This window comes from Balaenoptera acutorostrata, chromosome 4 (genome assembly GCF_949987535.1).
Source record: "Balaenoptera acutorostrata chromosome 4, mBalAcu1.1, whole genome shotgun sequence".
Lineage (NCBI taxonomy): Eukaryota > Metazoa > Chordata > Mammalia > Artiodactyla > Balaenopteridae > Balaenoptera > Balaenoptera acutorostrata.
This window is the reverse complement of record NC_080067.1, coordinates 22,017,508-22,038,873: the sequence shown is the minus strand read 5'-3', so window position 1 is coordinate 22,038,873 and position 21,366 is coordinate 22,017,508. Positions and strand designations below refer to the sequence as shown.

The window sequence follows — 21,366 nt, the reverse complement described above, 5'->3', positions numbered from 1 at the left end:
CTTCACATCCACGAGGATGGCCATAACCAAAACCAAAACAAAACCAGAAAATAACAAGTGTTGACGAGGACGTGGAGAAACTATAACTTTCAAACACTGATAGTGGAAATGTAAAATGGTGCAGTTGCTGTGGAAAACAGTTTGGTGGTTCCTCAAAAAGTTAAACATAGAACCACCATATGATCCAGCAATTCCACTCCTAGGTATATATACAAAAGAAATGAAACAGGTATTCAAGTAAAAACTTGCACACGAAAGCTCTTGGCAACACTATCTACAGTAGCCAGAAGGTGTAAACAACTGAAATGTCCATCAACTGATAAACGGATAAACAAAAGGTGGTATATCCTTTCAGTGGAATTATTATTCAGTCAAAGACAGGAATGAATATTATTCAAAGAAAGGAACACATGCTACAACATGAATGAACCTTGTAAACATCATGCTAAATGAAAGAAGCCAGACACAGGAAGTCACATTTTGTGTGATTCCATTTATATGAAATGTCCAAAATAAACAACTCCATAGAGAAAGAAAGCAAACTGGTGGTTTCCAGGAAATAGGGGGATAAAGGGATGGGGAGTAACTGCTTAATGGGTACACGGCTTCCTTCTGGGGTGATAAAAAATGTTCTGGAATTAGATAATGGTGATGGTTGCACAACACTGTGAATGTATTGAGATTCATTGATTGTACACTTTAAAATGATTTAAATGGTTAATTTTATGTTATGTGAATTTTAACTCAATAAAAACAATAAGTCACACAGCTCACACTTGACAGATCAAGGTCATGCACCCACGAACTGACTCTAAATCCTATTACCATGCAACCACTGTCTCCTTTACAAACCAAAGGAGCTCTGGACAACCTTGGCAGTGAACTTTTCCCTCCATCTATCACCATCAGGCATAGTACCTAACTATATTTGTGATAAAAGAATTCCTACAATTGCCTAAGCACATACAAGTTTCTAAACAAAATATTTTCTTACCATAAACTCCCAGTATAAACCTTAAACCAAAGTCTGCTATTCATGTCACAAAGTCATCCTTCATTTAGAAGTTAACCATCATGCACCTATCTGATGAACCAATGACAACTATGAAGGACAATCCCTTACAAGATGATACTCCTGTTTGCAAAAAGAGTACAGCAATGGGGCTTATGCCTTCAACTAATAAATACCATTCTTCACTAATAATCCTTGGCATTTTCCAACCCCTGTGGTTTCTGTTCTGCTGGTAGATCACAACTTTTAGAAACATGAAGTGTAAAACTGACCTTTAAACCCTCCTGTGCCAGATTAAGGTTGCCAGTGAGGCAGAAATGGATAAATGACAGATTGGTAGTGAACATCTGCATTACAACCCACTCCAGGGAGTCAGTCTAATCCAAAGTCTTCAAGGTAACAGCATTCATACAACCTTTTGGAAACCAAAGTTTGTTTGGTGTTCTCTTCTTCTCCTTCTCTCTGAGCTCAATGAGGGCCTACTTCTCCAACTTATATCCATACCCTTTAATCACCATCAATGATAAAGATTTCAAAGTATGAGAAATGTTACATACACGCAACTGGAAAACCAAACTGCAGTATCAAGTTAATCAGAAAAAAACACAGCTGCAAAAACTATCCCTAGGAATGACAGGGATATATATTCCCTGACATAGCCAAGTATTCCATTTTCAACATGCCAACAATCTGGTCTTTGTTCATCAGTTCACTGAAAGGATGATGTCAGGGTCACTGGAGCCCTGCTGGTCCTTAGGAGTTCTATGGCTTTCCAGATAAGAAAGAGACTAAGGGCCTAATCACCAACATCTGAGTCTCAAGGGTCCTGGCAAAATATCTCCTCAGTGAAAAGCACAAAGTCTCCAAAACAAATATAAGCAAGACCCCTCTGAAATGGGGTAGACGGGTAATCAGGCACGACTGAGATACCTCCCTGAAAAGTCAGGAGAAGCGTTTGGGTAACCAACACAGACTAAGAACCTACCATAGAGACATGTAAGACACCTCCCCCTGCCTCATCACTCCCCTTTTGGGTAAACTTCTCAAAAGATTTTTCCAACATTCACCATTTCCATTTCCTTACTTTCTATCCACTTCAATCTGGCTTCTGCCTTTTTCAATCTAAAACGGTTGTTGCTAAGGTCAAAGACTCCATCTTGCTAAATTCAGTACATCATTTTAGGTCTACATCTTTACTTGATGACTCCTCTTTTTAAAATACTCTCTTCCCTTGACTTTCATGACACATCTTAAACTGGAATTAAATTTGAAAGTGAGCTTCTAAGACAAAAATCGAATGTAGTTTAAATCACTCTCAAAAATTCTTTAAATGGCCTATTAAGTAAAGCCTAACTGATTTTTGTATGCATAACTCTATACAGTAATGAACAGCATATATGTATGCATGCATGCATGCATGCATGCAAAAAAAAAAACAACAGTAAGTGTACCTGCAAAATAGAACACTTTCATCTAATTAGAAACACCTTCAAATATATTCGGTTAAGTTTGCATATCTTAAGGGCAAGCAAGGTGTCATTCCACTGTACCTCTGGCCACTTCTCATCCCTCTCCTGGGGTTACCCTCCTTGACCCAACTTTGAAATGCTGGGCCTGAGCCCTCATCTCTTCTTAATGTCTATCGTTGGTTCTCAATTTCCACTGCTCAGTGGAATCACCTGAGGACCTTTTAAAAATCCCAGGCTGCAATTCAGAGCAAGCAAACAGAAAGAGAAATAGAGGTAGGCCTCAGCATCAGTATTTTTTAACCATTCAATGTTTCCAATGTGTAGCCAAAATAAGAATCACTATTCTATACTCTCTCCCTACAGCAGGCATCACACACTCCTATGCCTACACAGTCAGAGAAGAAAATAAACAAAGCAGGCCAGGAATCAGTTTTAGGGAGTGGTAGGCTCTTTGGTGGACTAGAAAGCAGCTGGGATCAGCTGTGACAGAGCTCCAATCAACTGCTCCCACATGGGAAAGCCAGCTCAGTAGTACCACATCTTCTCACTTTTAAAGAAAAGCTCCAAAATCTGGATTTTCATGTGAAATCTTCAGATTTTAAATTACTGGCAACTAACTCAAAATTAAACAACAACAACAAAAACCACTGTATGTGAAAAACAACACACATCTGTAAACCAGATTCAGCTCTGGGCTGTGGGTGTACAACCTCTGTGCAGGGTAATTCCATCTACACCCTTCAATTTACACCTAAATATTTATATCCCCAGTCCATCACACCCTTCTGGGCTCTGGATTTGAATTATCAAATGCTTATGTGACATCTCCACTTCTCATCAGTCCCAAAGTGAACTGTAATTTAAACCACCTCAACCATTTATCCTTCCAATGTTCTCTAGCTCAGGTAACACCATTCACCTGGCTGGGTAAGTGAGAACCCTGGGCTTTATCCTATACACGTATTTCTCCCTCACTGCTTGTACCGTATCAATCATCAAATCCTATCAATTATGCCTCCTAAATATATCCCCTGCATCCATTTACTTCTCTCCATCTCCTCTGCTACCAAATTGGTCCCAGCTATCAGTTTTTCTCTACCTTTCCACAGTGTAGTTTTCCCTCTGTATCCATGGATGTAAACCTGCAGATATGGAGGGCTGACTGTACTACGCCATCTTGTATAAGGGACTTGAGCATCCGTGGATTTTGGTATCCAGGGGGGTCCTGGAACCAATCCCCAGCAGATACCAAAGGCTGACTGTATTAGCCAGCTCAGGTTACCATAATAAAATACCATAGACTGGGTGGCTTAAACAACAGAAATTAATATTCTTACAGTTCTGGAGGATAGAAGTCCCAGATCAAGGTCCAGCAAGGTTGGTTTCTGGTAAGGACTCTCTTCCTGGCTTGTAAATGGCTATGTTCTCACTGTGTGCACATAGCCTTCCCTTCCTCCTCTTCTTATAAGGCCACCAATTTTATTGGATTAGGGCCCCAACCCTTATGACCTCATTTAACTTTAATTACCTCCTAAAGACTATCTTCAAATATAGTCACATTAGGGATTAGGGCTTCAAAAAGCAATTTTAGGGGGACACAATTCACTTTATAACACACTGTAATCTTAGTTAGAATCAGTTTTCTCCAACATCCACTCATTTCCAAGCCATTCTCTACAGTATGACCAGAGTAATCTTTTACAACCACAAATATTTACAAACGTGTGTGTGTACATATTTGACCCAACAATTCCACTTCTAGGAATTTATCCTACAGATATATTCACACAAATGTGAACTAGCATATGCATAGTACGATTTGTTATAGTAAATTATTGGAAACAATTTAAATGTCCCTCAATAGAGGAACACAGTTTAAATGTTCCTCAATAGAGGATCCATTAAATAATCTGTGGTGTATCTATACAATGGGATACTATACAGTCGTTCAAAAGAATAAGAAAACTATATATTAGAATGGAAAGATTTCCAGGACATTGTTAAGAGAACAAAACAAGGAACAGAACAGTGTGTACAGTATGCTACCATTTGTGTAAACAACAGGAAGAAAGACTATGCATTTGCTTGAATGCCACAGAAAATGTCTAGAATGATACATAAAATTACTAACAGTGGTTATCCCGCTGGAAAGTATGAGGAAAGTGGCAGCTGGGGGAGGAAATAAGACCCACTGCAGACATTCTGATCTAATGGGCCTGGAGCATGGCCCAGGCACTAGTATTGTTTTAAGTTCCTCTAGTGATTCTGATAAGCAGGCTGGACTTAGAACTGCTGCTCACCGTGCCTTCGCCTACTTTCCCAGCTTCATTTTGTATCATCCGGTCCCTATCACTCTCCATCCTCCAGCCATACTGGCCTCTGAATTCCCAGAAAAGGTCCTGCTCCTTCTGCCTGGAATATAGTCGCCCTAAGCTTTACCTTGTAACTTCCATTTATTCTTCAGTCTACCTCTTTCCCAAAGAAACCTTCCCTAGTTTCCAAACTAGGTCAGTACCCCTTTTTTATATACTCAGAGCACCCTGTACTGCTTCCAGAATCTATCACAATTGTAACGAGGAACTGTATAATTAAATATACATGTATGTGTCTGTCACTCTCTTTAGACTGTAAGGTCCAGGAGTGCAGAGACCACATCCGTGGCTTTTACCACTGTATTCCCAGACCTAAATTAAGGTCTGGCTGGCAAGGTAGGCTCTCTCTCAGATGCTTGTTAAATGAATGACTGCTCTTACCTTCAAACCCAGCAGAGTAGACAAAATGACACAGAAGCAAATGAGGACAATGCAGTGTCATTAGTGTTAAGACAGCAGTCCCTTTAGAACAGTGGTTCTCAACTGGGGGTGATTTTGGCCCTCCCAGGGGACATCTGGCAATATCTAGAGGCATTTTTGAGTGTGGGTGGTGTGGGTGGTGTGGGTTGTGTGACTGTTTGACTGTCACAACTGTGTGTATGCAGGAGGACTACTGGTAACTATTAACTAGAGGTCAGGAATGCTGCTAAACATCCTATAGTGCACAGGATAGCCTCCACCAGAAGAATTATCTGGTCCAAAATGTCAATGGTACCTCTAATTTAGAGGACGGTCATACTCAAAAGGGTGATCAATTCTATTCCAGGCAGTGGGGTTTTTTGGGGGGGGGGGAGGTGGGGTGAGGAGGATGTCAAGAAAAACTTCAGAGAGGAAGTAAAGCTTTAAGCTGTGTGTTGAAGGGTGGCATGGACCATATCAGTGTAGACTGTTTGCCAGAAGTAATGCAAAGCCTCTGAAGAGTTTAAAAGCAAAGTTATGGTTTGAACAGGTACCCCCCTCAAGTAGCCCATACTCCAATATTACTCATTTCCTTTATTCCCTTCTTGCTGAAACAAACCTTTCATTCTCTTAGGGCAGTGGTTTCAGCTAAACATTAAGGCCAAATTAAGTCAGAATAAGATAAAGTCGTATAGCCCTTTCAATCTCCAGAATGTTAGCTGCATTTTAAAATATGCAAATACTTATGAATACAAATAAATCTTTAACTGCTTAAAGTTCAGATCATTTGTAGATAAAGCTATTTTTTGAACTCAACAGCCAGGTTGGTCCTGGTAAAGACTTCTCCAAAGCTTTCCATTTTTAAAAAAAACTTCTTTCCTCTGGCCTCAATTTCTGAGCTCCCAGAGTTAGAAAAGATTCAAGTTTTTCCACAAGTATCTCATGCTGTAAGTTCTTCTGCCAGAGAGGACAGGATGCAATAAGTGTGAATAAACTGTATGTATAAATTAGTCTATAGATTTTTTAAAAGGTTTTCACTAAAAGTCATGGATACTCCTGGAAGAAATGAAATTGAGGTAATTTAAAATAGTATGACCAAGAAAGAAAACCGTGTTTTACTGTAACACAAGCCTGCTGCCTACTGAGCTGGAAACACACGCTCTGCTCTAGTATATGGCTATTCTTAGGGTCTCAGACTGGGTGCTCTCTCTATGAGAAACTGAGGCCTGAGACTAACGAAGAACAAAGAAAAATGCTTGGCACGGAAGGTTTGGGCGATGTTTTGTACATAAAAGATTTGAGGAGGAAGACTTCCTCAGATTTTGGAAGGCATACTAATCACTCTTTTTTTGCTTACGTGTTAAAAATGTTTATTTCGTGTTTCCAGACCATTTCCTAATAAGAAAATACCTTATAATTTACAAAGAGCAATTTATCCTCCCTTACATTTGCTGACCACTAAAACTGGATACAGTTTCCTTAAGCTTTACCAGAGTCAGAGGATTGGGAATAATGTGAGCATAGCAGAGTTCAGATGCAACATCAACTCCAAGGCCGGCCAGCTGGTTTCCATCGAGAGGTCCCCCAGGAGAAAGCCCCTCCGAGGCGGCGGCCAGGGTCGGCGCGGGAGTGAGACCCACCGGGGCGGCCCAGCGGCGGGCGCGGGGCAAGGCCGGGGTCAGCCCGACCCCTGTTTACCTTTGTTTCAGGTACTCCCGCTCCCAGCCGGGCCCGGGATCCCGCCCGAGGCCGCGAGCTGGTGACACATCCTTCTTTGGCCAAGTCGGGCCGAGGTTGGTCAGGGGGCGGGGAAGGAAAATAAAGGCTCAGCGCCTAACGACGTGACTCTCAGTTCTTCCAAAACGTTGGCATTTGTTTCTCTGCCAAGCTTTCCTATTAACAAGTTCCCGAGGGTTGTACGGGCGAACTGGCCCCCCAGCCCCCGAAAGTGGGAGGGACCAGGCCGTCCCCCGCCTTCCCTCCTCCGTGGGCGTCCCCGGGGCAGGCCGTTTCCACACCTCCCGGGCTGACAAGGCCCGGGACCGAGCCGGGCGTGCGACGGCGCCCGCACCGCCTCGAACCCCGACTTACGCGGCTCAGCCAGCAGGGCCAGCGCCGCGCTGCCCTGCCGACCCCGCCGGCCCCTGGGGCCAGGCCGGTCCCCGCCCTCAGGCCCCGGCCCCGCCCGCCCGGGCCTCCGCGCACCGCCCCCCGCCCTCGCCACAACCCGCGGGCCGAACGCGGGGCGCGAGGGCTCCGGGCCGCGCGGCGGGCTGCCCCACGCTTACCTCAGCGTCCGCGGCTCCTCCTCTGGCTGCTGCCTCCGCTCGCGCACAGCGTTGGCCGCCAGGGCTCCCGGCGGCGCGGGATGTGGGCTGGGAAAGCGGCGCGTGAGGAGCTGAGGCCCAAGCGCGCCCCGCCCAGCCGCCCGTCCACCCCCTCCCATCCCTCAGCCCCACCCTCTGCTGCGGGCTCGGCGCCCCTCCCCGCCCGCCAGGCTCCGCCCCTCCCAGCGGGCCCCGCCCACTCTGCCGGCCAGAGAGTGAAAGGGGGCAGTCAGGGGCGCCGCAAGAGCCGCCACGGCCGCTGTCCGTGCAGTCCCCTGTATGGCCGGCCTGCGGGGACGCGATTCGTAGTGCATACTACGATTTGGCGGATGAGAGTTTCACTCTCTGGTTTATTATTACTGTTATCGTTGTTGTTGTTATCTTCATTAGTTGTTTTGCCCTCCTGTAGCCGACTGGATGGTTCCACTGAGGCCAGAGGCGGTGGACAGGTAGCCCTCACCGCTGACCAGACATTCCCTGTAACTCCGATCCTACCTGTGGCCAGCACCTGCGCCACATGTCATTATAATATAGTGAACAAGTTGTGTGAATTTTGAAAGAAGAGATATTTATTTTTAACAGTTATTGTTAAATATAACACAAATATAGAAAGCCATATAAAACCAATGTACAACTTATGAATTATCCTGAGACATAACACCCTTATAACCACTCTTGAGATTTAACACCATGTGAAATGGTCTGGTTTAAAACATAAATCTCATCACTAGCTGGGGGGACTCAGCTTGGGAAGGTCCTCCCAAAATTGCCTTCCTTGTAACTGACACAGGAACTCATAGGCCACCTGCCCACAATCATGTGCTAAGAGCACATATGAAAAATGTGAAAAAGTGAAATTCTTAATTAAAAAGATAAATCAATAAATACATAAACATGTAAACAACTTAATAAATAAGTCAATCAGGAGATTGAACAGCATGAGTAAGGAGCACCTAGGGGTGGGAGGTAGGTGGGTATGTGAAGACTTAAAAATAGCCAGGGATTAGGTGGCCTGCAAGGATAGGTCCTGGACACCTAGCTGTCTTCACTCTGTGTCACTAGCACCTAGCACAGCACCAGGCATATAATAGGTGCTGTGTGTGTATTATAGTTCAAGGAAAGAAAAATATTATATATAAAAATATATAAATATATAAAAATATATATAAATATATATATAAATATATAATATATATATATATATATATATATATATATATATATATATATATATATATACAGTTGACCCTTGAACAAAGTTGGGCAGGTTACAGGCGTCTACCATCCACCCACCTCCCTTGCAGTGGAAAGTCCTCTGTACTGCTATCTTTACCTCAAAAACAAAGGAATTGATAAATGACTCACCTAAGGGCAGGAAGCTGAAAAAGTGGATAGAATCAGGACTCAAAACCCTAGTTGTTTTGACTCCACATACTGCAATCTCTAATCAAACAAAACTTTTCCCCACATTTAAAGATCTGTAACATGAAAATCCAAGTACCATATTTATTGAAAAATATCTGCATATAAATGGACCTGCAAAGTCCAAACCCTTGTTGTTCAAGGGTCAACTGTATAATCACCCAAAACATGCTTTGCCTACTGAACAATTTCATCCAGGGTCAGATCTTCCAATAGCTAAAATGATGTGCTCTGTAAGATGCCTTCATGCCTTAGAAAGAGGTCATTATACTTTAAACCTTATACTGCTTTCCAGTTTTAAAAAAGCCCTTTCGTGTGCATTAGGGTATCTTACTTGAGACTTAGAGCAGTCATGTGAGAAAGGCAGGGCAGGACGGAAGGACTTTGCAAAAGTCACAGTGTAATGCATACCTGTAAGGAAGGGAAGTACACAATGAACTATACAACAATTTTAGTACTGCTGACCCTGCCAATTTCTGCTGGATTCCTGGTTTGCCTTGACAGTTTCATTACCTGAGTTTTTAACATTAGAGCTTTTTGGGCTCCTTTGGCATACATTTATATGCAGTATGACTTGAATTTATAAAGGACACAACATCTAACTTGAAATTTAATTCAGTACGACAGAGTCGGCATCTTTATCGTAAACACCTTGGCGAATTAGGGTGGAGAGCTGCCAATTCGCCATCGTTTATTGAGCATCCCAGCTCTGTGGTTTGGTGATGGAAAAACAAAGAATAGAAAATGAGTAAGACATCATTTTCGCTCTCAAGGTGTTTATGGCCGAATTAGGGAGAACGATTTGAAAATAAATGAGAGTTTAATTTATTTGGATGGTAGGGGAACATTCCTGAGCACAATTAATTCTATTAGGTGTAGGGAGACAGTATGGCAAGTTTTTCAGAGAAGAGAACATCTGATTTTTTTTAATTATGGAAAAAGATCAAATATTGCAAAAGCAGAGAGAATAATATGTGAACTACTATGCTCTCATTACTCAGCTTTAACAGTTACCATCCCATGGCCAATTTGTTCCATCTGTATCCTCACCTTCTCTTTCCCTCCCTGGATTATTTTGAAGCAAGTCACAGCAGCGTATTATTTCACCCATAAATATTTTACTATGTATCTCTAAAAACTAAGGTCTATGTTTAAAACCAACAAAATCATTTATCTTTAAAAATTAATGATTTCTTAACATCTAGTCAGTATTCAGATTTCCCCAATTTTCTCATAAATGTTTTAAATAGTTTATTTCTTCAAGTCAGGATTCAGACAAGGTCCTCATATCGTATTTTTTAAAAATAATGCTTCTTTTTAATTTTTATGTATTTATTTTTAAATTTTAATTTAAATTAATTTTATTTTTTGGCTGCACCAAGCAGCTTGTGGGATCTTAGTTTCCCAACCAGGGATCAAACCTGGGCCCTTGACAGTAAAAGCAAGGAGTCCTAACCACTGCACCTCCAGGGAATTCCCATCACATTGTATTTAGTGAAAACTCTTAAACATTTTTCTTTCTGTGCACTTTATATACTGAAGAAATCAACAGTTGGTCCTGTGGATTTTTCCACATTCTGCACTTTACAGATTACACCCCTGAGGTGTTGTTTAACGTGTTCCTCTACCCCTGTATTTCTCATAAACAGATAATAGAACTAGCGACTTGATCAGATTTAGGAAAATACAATCCATAATAAAGAGAAAAGTCAATCAATCAAAAACAAACCCAGGACTGTCATAGATGTTAGTATTAGCAGATAAAGACATTAAAACTGTTACTCTAATTGTGTTTTAAATGTTCAAAAAGTTAAGCAGAGACATGAGATTCATAAAAAGACCCAAATTGTACTTCTAGAGATGAAGACAACAATGTCTGAATAAAAATACACTGGATAGATTAGTGGCAAATTAGATATTGCCAAAGAAAAGATTAGTGAACTTGAAGTCACACCAATAGAAATTTCCAAAATGAAGCATACATAGGAAAAAAAATTTTTTGAAAACATAAAGAGAATCAGTGAATTGTGGGACAATTTTAAGTGGCCTAACATATGTAAATGAAGTCTCCAAAGGAGAGAGATGGCGACAAAAAATATTTGGATAAATGATGGCCTAAAATTTTCAAAATTGATGAAAACTATATACTCACAGATCTAAGAATTTCAACACATCCAAACACAAAAAACCATAAAGAAAGCCACATGAAGGCACAGCAAAATCAAATTACTCAAAATCAGTAATAAGGAGAAAAATCTTAAAAGTAGCAGGAGAAAAGAGGCATGTTATATATAGAGGAACAAAGAAAGGATGACAGCAGATCTCTTGTTAGGAACAATGCAAGCAAGAAGATAGTGAAATAACATCTTTAAAGTACTGAAAAGAACTATCAATCTAGAATTATATTCTCATCTCAAAAATGAAGGCAAAATAAAGACTTTTTCAGATGTGCAAAGTGTAAAAAAATTAATCATAGACCTGTACTACAATAAACGCTAAAAGAAGTCCTCCATGCATAAGGAAAAATGGCACCAAATGGAATTATGGATCTACAGAAAGGAAGGAAGAGCAAAAAATAGTAACTGCATTATAAATACATAAAATCTTAAAGTTATTATTAAAATCTCTTTAAAAGATGTTTTATTATTTAAACAAAAAATACAATGTATTATGGGTATGTTTGCCAGATAAAATATGGGGTGCCCAGTTAACTCTGAATTTCAAATAATTGTTACCTTTTTAGTGTTTCAAAACATTGCATGGAACATTCTTATTTAATGAAGTTATTTGTTATTTATCTGAAATTTAGATTTTACTTGGTGTCATTCATTTTTATTTGCTATATCTGGCAACCCAATTTTGAGGTTTATAACGTATGACAAAAACAGCAAAAAGGCTAAGAGAGGAAATAAAAGTATGCTGCTCTAAGTTTCTTATACTGTATGGATACATGAAGTGGTACGATTTCACTCAAATTTAAATTTTGATAAGCTAAAGATTCATACCATAAACCCTAAAGCAACTACTAAAATAACCAGACAATAAGAGCTAACAAAGCAACAAAGGAGTTAAGATGTAAACATAGAATTTTTAAATTAATCCAAAAGAACATACAAAAAGAGGAGAAAGCAACAAATAATCTATTGGAAAGGTAGAAAGCAATTAACAAGATGATAGACTTTAACCAAACCATATCAATAATCACATTAAATGTAAATGGATTGAACACCCCCAGTTAAAAGGAAGAGACTGGATTAAAAAGAAGACACAGCAGTATGCTGCTTACAAGGAATGCACTTTAAATACATAGACACAAATAGGTTAAAAGTAAAAGGATGGAAAAAGATTTACTATGCAAACAAAAGAAAAATTAATCAGGAGAAAAGATTTCAGAGCAAAGAATATTACCAGAAGTAAAGAAGGTCATTTCATAATAATAAAGGGGTCAATTCATCAAGAGGACATAACAATTCTAATGTTTATATACTTAATATAATAGAGCTTTGAAATACATGAAGCAAACATAGAAATAGACAAATTCACAATCATAGTTGTAGATTTCAAACCCTTCTCCTAGTAATTGGTAGAACAAGTAGACAGAAAATTGGCAAAGATATAGAAGACTTGAATAACACTATCAAGCAGCTTCACCTAATTGACATTTGTAGGACACTCCATCCAATAAAATAATTCACATACTTTCTAGATACACATGGAATACTTAACAAGATAGACCAGATTTTGTACTGTAAAACAAAGCTCAATACATTTAAAAGTATTCAAGTCATACAAAGTATGTTCTCTGACCACAGTGGAATTATACCAGAAACCAGTAACATATCTAGAATTTAGTGTACTCCCTCCTCTTTCCCCTAACTCCCAAACTTGCTCTTCCCCCCATGTTTCTTGCTCATCTCCATCAAGGTCCCATTATCCACTCAGTTACATAAGCCAGAAAAAAATTTTTTTTAACATAAGCCAGAAATTCTTAATTCCTCCTGCTTCCTCATCTCTCTTGTGGAACAAATCTCCAAATTCTGCTGCGTTTTCTTTCAAACTGTTTCTCAAATCTGTTTGCTCCTCTCTGCCTCTACTACTGCTGCCTCAGCCATCAATGGTTCAGATCATCTCCATCTCTCTTTGTGGGCCTGAACCAGCCACCTAACTGGTCCCTCTGCCTCCCACCTTGCCCTGCTTTAACTCACCTTCCACATATGGCTGAGCGTAGTGAACATTCTATCATATTCTTATAGTTTCTTAGCATCTGTGAATAGCTTTCCTTTATTTGGGCAATCTCCACCGTTAGGAGTTCTGACTCCCAGGTTGAAACCAGAACTCACTTTCCCCACTTTCTTTGCAGCTATGGGAGGGTATGACCTAGGCTCAGTCAGATGTACCACACAAGATTTTAATTAGAAGAGCACAGTATGAAGAAGCAGGACATCTACAACAGAATAAAGTCATTAGATATATGTGCAGAAGTTTCTTGAGACATTGTTTCCTTGCAGGGGGAATGTGATTACTTGGGGAAATCTGAAAAGTTTGAAGTTTGTGTTTGATTTTCTTTTTTGTTTTTCTTTTTGTTTTCTCCCTCCTTCCCACCCTCCTTCCCTCTCTTCCTTCCTGTGACAATTTTATTGAGACATAATTCACAGACCATATAATTCACCTATTTAAAATGTGAAATTCAGTATTTTTTGTATACTCACAGAGCTGTGCAATCATCATCGAAATTAATTTTATTTTTTAATTTTTTATTTATTTTAATATTTATTTATTTATTTTGGCCACACTGGGTCTTAGTTGCAGCATGCGGGATCTTTTCGTTGCAGCCTGTGGATTTCTTAGTTGCAGCATGCATGTGGGATCTTTTCGTTGCAGCCTGTGGATTTCTTAGTTGCAGCATGCATGTGGGATCTAGTTCCCTGACCAGGGATCGAACCTGGGCCCTGCATTGGGAGCACGGAGTCTTACCCACTGGACCACCAGGGAAGTCCCCTGAGTTAGAATTGTTACATACAATAAAATCTACCCTTTTGAGTGTATAATCCTATGAGTTTTGACAAATGTTTGCAGTTGTGTAACCACCATTACAATGATCAAGGAATAGAATATTTCTATCAACCCTCCAAATGCCCTTGTGCCACTCCTTTATAGTCAATCCCTCTCCCACTGCCCACCCCGCCACTCAGCTCCAGCTCCTGGCAACCACTGACATCTGTGTAATTCCCTGGAGGGTCACCCAAATTGCTGTGTATGTCATTACTTTGTTCCTTTTTCTTGCTGAGTAGTATACCATGGTATGGATATACTCCAGTTTATTTGACTATTCACCTGTTGAATGACATCTGAGTTGTTTTCAGTTTGGGGTTATTAAGCAAAAAGCTACTAGGAACATTCCTGTATAGGTTTTTGTGTGAGCATATGTTTTCATTTCTCTGTGTAGTGATATGTCTTTGTGATTTAAATTTTCATTTCCCTAATGGCTGATGACGTTGAGCATCTTTTCATATGCTTACTTACCATCTGTATATCCTTTTTGGCGAAACGTCTGTTCATGTCTTTTGCCCATTTTCTAATTAGATTGCTTATTTTTTCACTGTTGAGTTTGGGACTTTTTTGTATATTCTAGTTAGTAGTCCTTTGTTGGACATGAGGTTTGCAAATATTTTCTCCCAGTCTGTAGTGGCTTGTTTTTTCTTTCTCTTAATAGAGTTTTGGGGTTTTTTAGAGCAAAAGTTTCTAATTTTATTGAGGTCTAATTTATCAATTTTTCTTTTTTGGATCATACTTTTGGTTTTAAGTCTAAGAACTATTCACCTAGTCCTAGATCCTGAAGATTTTGTATTGTCTTTCAAAAGTTTTATGGTTTTATGTTTTACATTACATCTATGATTCATTTTTAGTTAATTTTTACACAGAATGTGAATTTTAGGTTAAGGTTATTCCTGCCTGCCCCCCCACCCCCATGTATGTCCAATTGCTACAGCATCATTTGTTGAAATGGTTATCCTTCCTACACTGACTACCTTTCACATGTTTGTAAAAAATCAGTTGGGCATTCCAGTAACAAGGAGTACACCTAGTGTCCAGAATGTGGTTTCTAATATCATTCTCCAATAAAAGGAATAGGGCTCCTTAGAGAAATTGTTGATTCTAGGGTTGTGGCAGGAAATATATAAGATGATACTGGAGAATCTTATAGTATCAGAAAGTAAGGAAGTGATTAAAAAACAAAACAAAACACATTGAAGGGGGTACGTCAAAGGTGCACAGGAACCAACTGGAAGAGTTCCCAGTGGCCAAAGTTGGAACAATTTGAGTAAGAAAATAAAGTAGTATTGGATTAAAGCTCAAAGTACAAAATAAATACCCATGATTCCATACTGAGGTAAATGATTGAATAATAAATAAATAGGAGAGAATAGACAAATCCCCCATACAGAAGAATTCCAAATAATTGATGCAGATATTTTGACCTCAAGGAGGGGAACATAACTCCTCACTCTTTGGGTGTGATCTGTGCATGGTGACTTCCTTTCAAAGAGTACAGTCTGGAAATAGGAGGAAAGCAACTTTACAGTGGAGAATCTGACAAACACTAGCTCAGCCAGGTGATCAAACACAACATCAACAGTCATAAATCATGCTGATAATATGCACTTTTGATATGAGGTGATAAAAATAACACTTTACTTCTGTTATCTTCCTCCTAATAACCATTACCACAGTCTTATCGGGAGAAAAACATCAGACAAATTCCAATTTGGGGGCATCTTACAAAATATATGACCTGTACTCCTCAAAGCTGCCAGGGTTGTGAAAACAAGGAAAGTCTGCGAAACTGCCACAGCTAAGAACAGCCTAGGAAACATGACAACCAAAAACTAAGACAATCTGAATACACTATGACCATTAATTAATAATAATGTGTCAATATTGGTTTCCTCATTGTAACAAATGAACCATCCTAACGTAAGACATTAATTATAAGGGAAACTGGGTGCAGAGTATATGGGAACTCTTTGGACTATCTGCTTAATTTTTCTGTAAATCAATGGAGAAGTGAAACTTGGCTGTAAAAGCTTCTATTCTATTTATTTCTACATTCGTTCCCAGGGTTGTAAGGACACCCAACTGAATTAACATCAGTTTCTTGGAGAAGATGTGGGTCTACCATATATTCCAGATTGGGGTTATCAGGACACAGGGCACTGGATCTAGGGTCACCTAGGTTATTCCTCCTGAACCATCTGTTTGTTTGTTTGTTTGTTTGTTTTTAACCAAGAGACTCTCTAAGCCCATGCCTTTAACCTGTTTCATACACTAGTGAATTGCATAGTCCCTAGGCATAGCTAAAGTTATATCTTTACCCCCTCCTCCTTTTTTTCACGAAAGTCTTTTTCAAACGTTTTTGAATTTGGGTTGATGGGAAGGAACTGTACCCTCCAACTACTCTGCAACTGCCTTATGAAAGGATTCTGCACCTTTTTCCCCTTTGGCAGTTTATGAAGCCTATGGATCTCTTCTGAGAATAGTGTTCTAAAATCTATTTCATAAAATACATAGGATCACAAAGGAAACCAAGTATTGAAATACAGTTATCAAAATATTAAAACAGATGTGCAGTATATTTCTATACACTTCTTTATTAACAGGTTAAATATTAAGATCTAGTGACAAATTTATTTGCCATCACAATTTCAAAGTAACAATGAACAAAAATGATATTTCAAGATACTGGCAACAGCCATAAAGCTAATTGAAGATATCTGTGAATTCTATTGGTGACAAAGTCATTGGTGGTGTGAAACTGCTCTGGTATATTGCCTCCATTCATTATTGAAGGAAATGCTAGATTTTCAGTTAGAAGTTGGTGAAAATAAAGAGGCAATTTTTTTTCCTTCCTCTGAGTTCATGGCTTAATGGAATCCCATTTCTGTTCTGTGAGATTCTTCACCCTTTTCACATTTTACTTTATATGTCTCATCTACCAGCATTTTCTGTTCATTTTTATTAACCCCTCTGGGATGAGTTTCAGAAGGAGATTGAAGGGAGCGAGGGATATCAGTGAGTACAGACTTGCCTCCTGGAATGGATGCCTCCCCCCGAGCCCCCCACCCCCAAGCCTAGCTGGCTGCTGCAAGCAACTCCTCAATCATAAGTACCAGCCCTAGTCACAGAGGGCTTGGACTCTGCGTTGGTTTCCCTATGTGCCTTGTTGACTTACTCACAAGACCTACCCACAGCAAGTTGTTCTCTCCTTATCCTCCTGAAACTTGTCCTGTTGGAAAAGTGTTTTGACTCAGACATCCTGAATCTGGGCAGGCCCTTTGAAATGTGTGAGAATGTGTTTTCCAGTTCCAGCCTCTATAGATCCTAGAAGGCAAAATAGAACCACACATTTAAATACCACCAATAAAGCAGAACACTGAAGAATTTGCTATGGAAAATGAGCCCTCAAGGATATAAGTAATATATTGCCAGTACTGTGAAGTTAAACAATGAAGGCAATTATTTTATTAAAGTGGGGACAACTGTTTAGCCTCTGCAACATTCTTCTGTCTTCAGTTCCAGTGCCTGGAGACCAGCAGTACAGTGGGACTCTCAATGGTGAGAATGAGATGTGTTTTCTGCCTTTGGTGACACTGCCGTTTTTACAGTGCTTTTCTTGCTCTGGGACTCTTGTTGATTTCTGCCCTAGAGGTCGAGGGCAGACATGTTCCAGCTCTCCTGACGAGTTGCCAGGGGACTGGGAGTGGACTGGATTCTGGCCACGGCCATTTATTCTTGAAGAAATTAGAAACCAGCGGGATATGGCTCTGCTTATTCAGAAGGAGTAAGAAATAAACTAGCATGTGACAAGGGCAAGGAAGTTTATCTTCACCTAGACAAACTTTTATTTTTATAGGTCTATAGAGGGGATAAAAATGAAGACCAGGAGAGAAGATATGGCTGGTAGTAAAACAAGAGAGGAGGGGGAGAGAGAGAGAGGCAAGGCAAGTTTCTATCCAGTAAAGGTTGTTTTTTATGTAGACTTAGTTTTCTTCCCCCTTATTCTCTCTCACAGTTCTTTTTTCTTAAATTAAGAAATTTTAGAATATATAAAGCATACAGAAGGGCAGAGTTCATTACATAATAAACGTCCATGGAGTCACCACCAAGATGGGACAAATGTTACAGATACCTGAAAGGAGAGGGAAGCTCTGATGAGCCAAGAAAGACGCCCAAAGACAAAGAGTCACCGTTAACCATCTTCCTGGCTCAGAGAGTGTGAAGCCACCCAGCCAGGTAAGAACTGTTCTTTCTATCCCCTTCCTCTCCTTGCTGCTAACCCCCTACCATATGGGAGGAGAACAAAACAGCAGGTGTTTTGTGGGTGAAGAAGAAAGCTAGGGAGAGCGGAGAGCACAAGACCTTATTCCCCTTTCCTACTGCAGTCTGCCAGCCCCCGGGGCTGGTGGAGGGGAGAACGTTTACCACTAAGTGAAGTTGTGAGCTTTGATTATTTCAGGGGATTATGTATTCTGATTGTTAAACTGAGACTGTGTTTGTGACTTAAAATGACTGTGGGATTGTTCATTATTTAAGAGGGAACAGAAAAGCCTTGGGACTCACAGAGTTTTTGTTCAGGAACAGGGAAGGTGACTTCCACTGGATAAATGTGTAAAGGAAACAGAGGGAAACAAAGCCAAGTTGAATTTCATTGCCAGGTGTCATACTTATTCCACATACCACATGGAAAGCATTTTACCAAATCTAAGGTGCCATCGATACTAAGGCAAACTATAATTTTATATGCCACTAAGAATGAAAAAAAAATTGCTACACATGACACATCAAAATTAAGGCAAAAGTCAATGATGAACAAAATACCAAGCATTAAATAGACAGGATCAGGAGTACTGATTTTTCCTTTTGCCTCAGGCTTCAATATGCCTTGGTAAGGCATTGTGACTGACGTTTATCTAAAAATGTGATATTTTGTTCATCCTTTTTTGGCATTAATTTTATTTTTGAAAATATTCATTAAGATATATTTATCTTGATTTGTTTTTTTTTGGCCGTGCCTTGCGGCTCGCAGGATCTTAGTTCCCCGACCAGGGATCAAACCTGCAACCCCTGCGATAGAAGTGTGGAGTCTTAACCACTGGACCACCAGGGAAGTCCCTATGTTGATTTGTGAGGGTTTTGGCTCTCAGTTAAAATTTTCATCTGATGAATGGATAAAGAAGATGTGGTACATATATACAATGGAATATTACTCAGCCATAAAAAGGAATGAAATTGGGTCATTTGTAGAGACGTGGATGGATCTAGAGACTGTCATACAGAGTGAAGTAAGTCAGAAAGAGAAAAACAAATATCGTATATTAACGCATACATGCGGAACCTAGAAAAATGGTACAGATGAGCCAGTTTGCAGGGCAGGTATAGAGACACAGATGTAGAGAACATACGTATGGACACCAAGGGGGGAAAGTGGTGGTGGTGGTGTGATGAATTGGGAGATTGGGATTGACATATATACACTAATATGTATAAATTACTATATGTATATGTAATTAGTGTATTATGTATACACTAATATGATAACTAATAAGAACCTGCTGTATAAAAAATAAAATTAAATTAAAAAAAAATTTTCATCTGAGACAAGTGCCTCACTCATCTTACCTGCTTCGCTCGGTTCCTCTGGGGTAGAAAACAAAGAAGAAGAAGGGAAGAAAGAAAGAAAAAAAAGAATGAAAGATCCTTTTGCTTATTTTCTTGCCCAAGTAATTATAAATGGGAGAAATAGTTTCATAAATTTCTCAAACAGACATCTCATTAAAATTCTGGCTGGAAAATATCAGAGATGGTCTAACTGATAGCCCCAGGTAACACTGAGGAGAGGAGCTCTAATCTCTTTGAGAAGACTCAAATTTACTGCCTGGATGACAAAGTCCACAATAACCCACTAAACTGGTGCTTTCACTGCTGCTGATATTAAAGTAGGAAGCAAAGTTCTTGTGTTTATTTCCTCATTCCTGCTATTTAAGGAAATTCCCTCTAGTTCCAATGAAAGTGTAAGAAGAGATTTATGACACCTGTGTGTAATGATAATCCCTGGTTTACAGGTCTCTACCATTTCCATCATCTCACTTAATTCTCGTAATATTTCTTATTCAATTCTCAAAAACTACCACGGGGGGTAGGCAGGGAAGGTATTGCCTTATTTTATGGACGAGGTATCAGTCTCATTTTTCAGGTGAGGCTGACCTAAATCACATGATGAACTGCTACAGAATGGGAACGAGTACCCTGATCTTTCTACTTCAAGGACAGTCCCTTTCTTTTAGTGTCGTATGTCCCTGAAGAGACACGGAGAGACACTCTTAAGTGGCCGTGTTTGAGGGATTGCAGCTATAATCTGAGCTGGTTAGCAGCTGATCTCCCTGAGGCTATCTCCAGTCTCCTATTGCTGTTTCATATTAAACAGGTTTGGGAGTGAGTCATTTGGCTGGCACAAAGCAGCAAAGTGATTGCTTCAGCCCTGCTTGGAAACTCCCTTTGCCTGGGGGAAGCAAACTCAATGCAAACCACAGCTATAATATTGCAGCTGCTCTGGGGCTGACTTTGTGTTTCACTTACATAATTTCAGGCTCCGTTGAGCATTCACCCATTTTCTCCTTCCATGTTTACGTGATTTGGTACAGTGTTCTTTTATGCTAACACCCCGGTTTACACACGATTTCCTTTGTTTAGGTGATATTGGAGTAGAAAGGAAGACACGCCCTGTCCACAGAGCTCTTAGTCAGAAAAGGAAAGGAAGCCCTCAATTAGCCCAAGTGGGCTGCTGGCTGCCTGACACCCAGGTAAGCCTTAGAGCTGACAGAATTTTGATCAGTCCGAGGAGGGAATTTGGATTTCTGCTTCTTCTTGTCCAGGACTGAGGCATAGGTTGCTCTTGGTAATCAATTTGGGAGGTAGAAAATATCCTCTCCTAAGCTCCATTGACCTTACTGATGAGAGAGCACATATCTTTCTTGAGCTAAACTAGGTGACCTCTTCCTCAGTTGCCACCCCCGTGCCCTACAGAGAGGTGTGACACAGTGCTCAGCAATGTTTTATTGTGTTATTTTATGTTAAATGACTGTTTTCCCTATTGGACTCTGAGCGTCTAGAGAGGAGGGGCCATGTCTTATACTGTAATCCCCTGAAAGCTGGGCCACCTTGCAGCCAGTTTTATCATTGTGCGGCATCCAAGAGTAAAACAGGATTCCAACCGCAAAGAAGTTCATAAAATCTCCAAGAGACCATGGGCAGAAATTACAATCTCACACACACACACACACCCTGTGCTATTCTGGCCTTTGCAGGTC

General features: G+C 40.1%; 1 protein-coding gene across 4 annotated transcripts in view; it reads right to left on the bottom strand.

Annotated features, from left to right (window-relative positions):
* PPP2R3A (protein phosphatase 2 regulatory subunit B''alpha) overlaps nucleotides 1–7,678 on the bottom strand; it is a 218,861-nt gene extending 211,183 nt beyond the window's left edge. Inside the window, exon 1 of one of the 4 annotated variants that reach the window (XM_057544894.1) lies at nucleotides 7,541–7,678. The gene's annotated coding sequence lies outside the window, so the exon portion shown is untranslated. The remainder of the gene's footprint in view (nucleotides 1–7,540) is intronic. The other 3 variants (XM_057544893.1, XM_057544895.1, XM_057544896.1) reach the window with 3 other exon arrangements.
* Nucleotides 7,679–21,366: the final 13,688 nt, after the last annotated feature.